Genomic DNA, 6,766 nt, shown 5'->3' with positions numbered 1-6,766 from the left:
CACAGAGCTCAACAGCTTTCTAGGTCTTTCCAACTTCTACTACAGGTTCGTGTTGGGATTTTCTCATATCACTTGGCCCTTAAGTCAAGTCACCAAGGGAGGAGTGAAAGAAAAATTCTTTTGGTTTGAATCTCAACAGAACTCATTCACAAAGTTGTAAGATCGCCTCTTCTCGGCACTAGTGCTCGCATTACCAAACTTGCAACAACCATTTGATTTCGAGACAGATGCCTCTGACTATGGTATTGGGGCAGTCCTTACTCAACATGGGCATCCACTGGCATATCATAGTGAGACACTTTCAGACACAGTCTGAAAGTATCCCACTTATGACAAAGAGATGTATTCCATTGTGCAGGATTGTCAGCAATTGAAGCATTACATCTTGGGGAAGGAAACGATCATCCACACAGAGCACTGACCCCTGCAGTTCATACAGACCCAAGGGAAATTGTAGAATGATCGCCATTAGAAATGGTCCACATACCTACAAAAGTTCTATTTGAATATAAAGCATAAGAAGGGCAACACCAATAATGTTGCAGATTGCCTCAGTTGATCACTGATCATGGCGTTGACCATCGTGCTCAACTCTTATGGGCACAAGACTTATGATTGGCCACTTCTCTATAAAAGTGACCCAGAATTTAGCTACACATACCAACACTCTTGGAGGGTCAGCATGTTCCAGATTTTCACCTCCATGATGCCTTGTTATGCCACCTAGGTCACCTTTGTGTTCCTTTAAGCGAGCGTGCCAAGATGATTTGGGAAGCACAGTACAGTCGAGCTGCTGGGAATTTCAAGGTCGAGAAAACAGTGGCAGTACTGCAGAAGTATTTCTATTAGCTGAATATTCAACAGGATGTAGGGAAGTACATCAGATCATGCACTACCTCACCATTTCCAAACCAACCATCAAGAAGCAAGGCCTCTATACCCCACTGCCTACCCCTAGTTGACCTTGGGAATCCATCTCCATGGATTACATGTCAGGCCTTCCATCTACTAAGCCTGGAAATGACTGTGTTTTTGTGGTCATCAACAGGTTCTCGAAGATGGCTATTATGGTGGCCTGCAAGAAGAATATCACAACAGAAGCCACTCCTAAACTCTTCCTTGAATGAGTGTGGGTACACTTTGGGATCCCATAGTCTACCATCTCAGATCGGGATAGCAGGTTCCTTAGTACATTTTGGTCCAGTCTCTAGTCAATGCTGGACAACAAACTCACTAAGTCCACAGCCTTGCATCCTCAAACTGATCGCCAGCCATAGGTTGTGAACAAGATGATTGTACACATTCTACGCATGTACAACTCAAAGTGTCCACGCACATGGGATGAGATCCTCCCCTATGTTTAACAAAGCTACAATCGGGCTCTCCATAGCTCGACTGGCCATAACCCTTTTTAGGTGGGCTTGGGATTCCAACCACTCTGTCCCATTGATGTGGCCATGCCAATTGCAACTATTCACATAGATTTGGCTCATGTCCAGTCCAAAATAGATAAGGCAAACAGCTTCATTGAGCACATCCAACATATTCGCCAGTAGGTCCATGACATTCTGGAGAAATCAAATTCCAGGTACAAGCAACAACATGATCAACATCGTGTGCCACACAAGTTTGAGGTGGGCGACAAGGTCTAGTTTCATTTGCAAAAGGAATGACTTACTGAAGCCTATCAGAAACTCAGACCACTCCGATATGGTCCTTACACCATTACCAAGGTTGCGGGAGACATGCATTTGAGCTCATCATTCCCCCATTCCTTGGCCTGCACCTAGTGTTCAATGTGGACCTCCTTTGGCCATACATTTCACCATTACTAGACACATCTGACATTGCAAAACAACTCACACCCACAGAGTTAGATCCAGATTGCATGGAACAAGCTGCAACTAATCAGATCATGGACACACAGATCAATCACACTTGCCAGCAGAATATCCAACTATATTGAATTGTCAAAGCAAGCCAACTCCTTCACCAGGGCAAGTGGCTCACTACGGACCAAGTTCAGCAGAAGTTTCCTCATCTCATGGAGGAACTCAATGCAGTGGGGACCATTGCTTCCTAAGGGGGGAGGAATGATGCACGTGGATATTGGTGGCCACCCATCAAGTCCACTTGGACCCCCACCATTGTTTCTTTCATCTTTTCAGTTTCCTTAATTGTAGCATAGTTTACTATTATTAGCAGATTTTTGGGTCCTGAACTTTCGGAGCCATTTTGAGGCCCTAAATGATGTTTTTTGGGAAAACTAGGAGCAACATGGGTCCATGGACTGATGTTTCTCTTCACAAAGTTGTAGTTCTCAGATTGATATTTCTAATGAGATATTGTGCGCGTCAAACGAATATTGTATGCCAAACTTACAACCCCTAGAAGTTAATGTACCAATTTACCCAAATGGGGCCCATAGTTTGGCGTTTCATCTTCTAGGGTTAGGTTTTTGGATGTTTAGGGTTCTCCATTGTTTCTCAATAATAAATACTCCTTCGAGCCTCATTGTAACACAGTTCAGAGGCATGTAGCCACCACATCTCTTCTCAGAGATAAGATACCATCACCCTAGCTAGTTTATTTCCATTCCTGTTTGTAAGCATATTTTAGTATTTTACAGTAACGAAATGAAGTATTATTTATGCTGCATCTCTATATGTATTGTTATATGTGTAATTTGTTGTGTTCCTGTTTAAATCTGGATCAACACCTTCACACAATGGTTCTTTCATATGCAGTGCAGATCATACAGATTGAAGCTTTTGGTGCTGAACCAAAACTTCTTCAAGTCTTCGGTCTTGACATCAATCACTTTCAAGGTACAAATCTCGTACAACCCAATCCACAAAGGAAGAGTGGGCCATGGTGTCGTCTTGCTCCTGTGTAGTATTGCTGACAACCTTATGGAGATGTGGTATGCAACCTCTTTCATGATCAGTTTGTCTATGGAAAACCTCAGTAGCTCATGCGGATGCTTCTCCACACTAAACATCTTGATGAAGGTGCCACTGGGTAAGGCATACCAATCTGTAGTGTTAAGCAATGCCTTTGAATATCTTCCTAGGACATGCAAGGTGGATCTTGTTGAAATGTCATCCTATACAGCGGAGCGATGAAGTGGCCAGGCAACCTCACCATGACTCCTTTGTAGCTGCACTCAAAGAGAAACTTGTAATAGATGTTCACAACTTCCTCTAATGGTCTCCATGTCCAACCCATGTCAGGAAACTACTGTTGGGCACATATTGCATCAAGAAGGTATGCAGACATATAGAATCTTGCTTGTCCATCCTTAGGCAGATTCGAGCATTTGACACATGCACTTTTAGCTGAAAAACCAACATGACCGACCTGCTGAAAGGCCTTCCTTCATTTTCCAACTGATCTAACATAACAACCCAAATTTGTACGAAGGTATTAATGCTCTCTTCGCCATAAAAGTGACATGCAAAGATGACTAGGAGTTGGTAAGACTTCCTGAGTGACTTCATCTTATATAGCTGGTTGTTTGTCGTCCTGAACTTCGATGGCTGTTTTACCCAACTTTCATGATATCTCTAGATTTTACATTGCTATTGGGAGTGAATAACAATGCATCCATGTAGTTTACCAATTGTGGAAAGTGATGAATCTGATGATAGTTTTCTGTCCTTAAGGTGGTAAGATGTGTCCCAATGTTGCTTCTTAATGTCATTGTCTCGGGATCGGTATGTGAAACAACCCAGTGGATCATATCTACACATGAGAAGGTGGGGTACCTACATTCATCCCTGTACAAGCCTGACTTGTGAATGTTGACATAGACTTATTGGTCTTCTGGATCTTCCTTGAAGCTGCTTGCAAATATGTCCTTAATTTATTGGCCTTTTATCTTTGTGTCCTTCTCTATGAACAACTGTGTGTCTGCATAAATGGTAAAGTTTATTGGCACCGGTTCAATCACATCTCCAGTGCTGCTCTCTATAGTGTCCTTTGATCTAGATGTCTTGGAAAACATGATGTCTATACAACTGAGAGACTACTCAATAACTGATGTACTTGGATATAAAGTGGACACCCGCAGCAAGCAAATGTCAGTTTAATTACACAAAGCACTTCAAGGATTGATCATGCAACAAACTGGGTGACTATTGGGCAAGATTGTGAAGTAGTGACTCTTAGAGGCTAGGATACTGTCGGTTGGAACTGTGCATTACAATGTCTCAGTTGCTAACTAGAACTATGTAAAGCACATTCTTGCTGGGTTGACTATGGATTGGAGCCACACAATGTGCAGTTTAAGATGGATTAACTGCTGGTTGGGACTACACATTGCAAAATCCCAATGGGAAAGAGTTGGCTCTGTCTCCTAGAATTGTGCAGATCACACTTGGAGGCCAGTGAAAATCAGCCTCTGTACAATTCCTAGAGCCAAGGCAGAGCCTTGAGTTCAGGAATGTGCAGAGAATGTTAGGGAAAGAAAGATCTGAGCCAAGGAAACCCAGATTTGCCCAAGGGAAACTTGAAAACGAGTAGATATGAATTCATGACTGAAGGATGGTGCTAACAGGAATGAATGATCATGCATGTAATCAAAACCAATGTAGGAATCAATCCAACGGGTGAACAATGAAGTTGGTGGGGAGAGTCATAGCAACGACGACCGTTAGTGAAAAAACAATGTTATGCTTGCGACACTTAAGAAAGATAATGAAAAACTTGAAACAAAACTTCTACAAGTTAAAACAAACTAAAATGCCAGTGGTCATTTAGTAAAACATGCAAAACAACACTCACACAAGCCAAGGAAATAAAAGTGAGAGAAAAAGAAGCAATAGAATTGAAAAGAAAAACTTACCCAGAAAATTTGTGCCGACTGTGCCGAAGGTTCCTAGATGACTTGGGAATGCCATAGCTCTAAGATCGAATGTGTAGAATGAGCTATGAGGCATAGTTTAAATAGATTTGGTAGATTCAGGGTTTATGAAGGGCATGCCAAAAATCTAGGAAAAAGTGACAAGTGGTGGGGAGTTTCTAAAATCAACATGAGTGTAACTCTTAGTGCTAAAAATAGATCCCTATTTTTTAGGGTTTCTTTTTTATTTTTTATTTTTTTCTTTTTTTGGGAAAGGTTGCCATGCATGCATGGAAATATTGTGTAGTTCTAGAGGGAACTAGGAAACTTATGGGCACATGCATCGGGCAGCAGCTGAAGGAATGCTTTTGTGCAATTCCTAGGCTGAGTGGCTTTGGCTGCCTCTAATGCTCTACACAATTTCCCAGTTGAAGACAAGGTTCCAGCTAGTTCTGTGCAATTTCTGAGCCAAAGCCCAGTGTCTGGATGTTTGCACAATTTCTGAGCCGAAGCCTAGTGTCCGGATGTTCTCCACAACTTCTCTAAGAAAGGTTTTCTATTGGACTGTTTTTCACATTTGTGGAGAGCAGGGTTTACAGTCGGGCTACTCTATGCAATTCCTGAGAGTAAGGTAGGATTCCCTCTAGGATTGTGTAGTTTTCTAAGAAAATGCAAGAACCTTATGTGAACCAAGTCACGGGGTCAAATTTTGGTTGGTGAATAGAACAAGTTAGCAAACACAAGCTGCAAAGTGAAAGATAAAATTGATTGAAACACAAGTACCTAAGAAGTGCAAGACATGCTACTAACATTTTGAGGAGGGAGGCTCCAAAACAAAGCAAAGGAAAAATTTTGGAGGGTGGTTGTGGCCGCTACAACAGTCCCAAAAATATTTAACTTGAAGACTTAGCATGTTCATCTAGTACACCTTATTTTTGGAAGTTTCATATTAAAACCATACAAGCTTAAAGAAATGCGTTAAGTCGTAAATTTCCTTTATAATTTGTTTATTTTTAGCTGGAAATTTAGATGATCTCTTCTTTCCCGTAGCCTTGACTTCCAAACTTGTCTATGTGCAATTCCAAAACAAATTTTCAATCTCCAATTAACTTGCAATGTTGGAAAAAATTCCTATGACTATATGGGATGCTTTTCATTCTCATTTGTTTTTGTGCTCCTACTTTCATTAATGGATTACTTCTTTTAGCAAGAAACCACTTGGTGGCCTCTCATACCACAAACAAAAAATATACTAGAGTAGAAACAATTATCAACCTTGTGGCATTTCTTCTTAAGCAAAAGCAAACTGATGATTCTTGACCATACCTATTTGGTTTGTGCTTGTAACATACCCACCACAAGGTGACTCTATGGAGGTGTGGTATTTTTCTGTCTTCTATAACTATCTCGAGCCACATTTCTAAGGTCACCATTGTCTTATTGTCATCACTATATTTCCAATGGTATAAATTTTACATCATTTTAATATTTGAGTTCAAAGTTATGGCCCTCAAGATATTTTACTAGTTCATGACCAATCAACGTCAATATGGTTGACACACAGTTGGCAAGTGGAAGTCTCACCATATGTGACCACCATGATACACTACATCATTAAACATGTGGATGAAATTTGGCAATGATATTCCCATGTGTTGACATCAAAGCACACCACCTCTACAAGATAGACAAAATGGATGTTGCATTGAATCTAAATCTAGATTTTTTGTAAAGATCAAATTATTGAAACTTCTAGTTAACGAAGTTTAGATCCAGGATTTGTTGGGAAACATAAATATGATGATGGAAATTATAAGTGATAGATTCCATATTCCTACCATATTCAATCTCTCTATAAATGGATGGTCCTCGTCACCCAATAGGCTATCAAAAAACAACTTTGATTGAGTTTTCCCACATCTA

Source organism: Pinus tabuliformis, chromosome 4_2, assembly GCF_031772625.1.
Source record: "Pinus tabuliformis cultivar Carrire ecotype Pingquan chromosome 4_2, CPIR1, whole genome shotgun sequence".
NCBI classification, from domain to species: domain Eukaryota; kingdom Viridiplantae; phylum Streptophyta; class Pinopsida; order Pinales; family Pinaceae; genus Pinus; species Pinus tabuliformis.
The sequence above is the reverse complement of the archived record's forward strand: the minus strand, read 5'-3'. Positions refer to the sequence as shown.